Below are 1,191 nucleotides of genomic sequence, written 5' to 3'. Positions count from 1 at the left end.
AGAGAGAGAGAGAGAGAGAGAGAGAGAGAGAACGAGAGACTCTTTGTTAATAACCAAGCAAAATCCGGATACGTTAGTGCACCTGTTCTGCAATTAATAATATGTTATGAACCGCCTCGGTAAATGGGTTAGAACCACTTCGACAAACGGATTAGAGAACCACTTGAACAAATGGGAGCACCCACTTCGGCAAACGGGTTAGGAAAGAGAGTTTAAGAGTCTGAATTCGGACAATGTTTCATTGAGAATTATCCGGTTATCCGTATAGGTTATCCGGATTTTACCCACCACTAGAATCAGATGTGGTACAAAGGAGAGTCTTATGGACCCGGGGAGCAGAGAGGGTGGGGGTTGGGGTGGGGATGGGTGTTTATGTAGGCGGGGGGTAAGCAAGAGATGGGAGGGGTGTGGGTTAGTAACGAGGAGGAGGGGTATGGAGGAGAGGGTTGTCGTAGGGAGGGGTGTAATGGGGGTAATAAGGAGAGGGGAGGTGTGGATAGAAGTGGGTAAGGAGGAGAAAGGAGGTGTGGGGAGGAGTGGGTATGGAGGAGAGAGGAGGTGTGGGGAGGAGTGGGTATGGAGGAGAGAGGAGGTGTGGGGAGGAGTGGGTATGGAGGAGAAAGGAGGTGTGGGGAGGAGTGGATATGAAGGAGAGAGGAGGTGTGGGGAGGAGTGGGTAAGGAGGAGAGGGGAGGTGTGGGTAAGGAGGAGAGGGGCGGAGTGGGGAGGAGTGGATAAGGAGGAGAAAGGAGGTGTAAGGAGGAGTAGGTAAGGAGGAGAGAGGTGTGGGAAGGGGTAAGAAGGAAAGGGGAGGTGTGGGGAGGGGGTGTAGAGGGGTAAGAAGATGAGGTGAGGAGAGGGGAGGAGTGTAGTGTAGAAGAATGAGGATTTGAGAGATGTAAAGGGGGAGGGCAGAGAGGTGAGGGGATGGGAGGGCGATGAGGAGGGGGGATGTGATTTAGGGGGTGTAGAAAGATATGGTAGCGTGAGATGGGAGGGTTTACGGCTAGTGAAAGGGATAGAGAGAAGGATGTGGAGAGAGACAAGATTTTGATCTGCTAGCTATGCAAACAGACAGAGAACGGGTAATAATTGTATAAGGGAAAGGAAGGTATAGGTGGGAATCAGGAGAGATTTAAAGAAGAAGAAGAAGAAGAAGAAGAAGAAGAAGAAGAAGAAGAAGAAGAAGAA

Source organism: Aplysia californica, unplaced genomic scaffold, assembly GCF_000002075.1.
Source record: "Aplysia californica isolate F4 #8 unplaced genomic scaffold, AplCal3.0 scaffold00895, whole genome shotgun sequence".
NCBI lineage: Eukaryota > Metazoa > Mollusca > Gastropoda > Aplysiida > Aplysiidae > Aplysia > Aplysia californica.
This window is presented reverse-complemented; position numbering follows the sequence as displayed.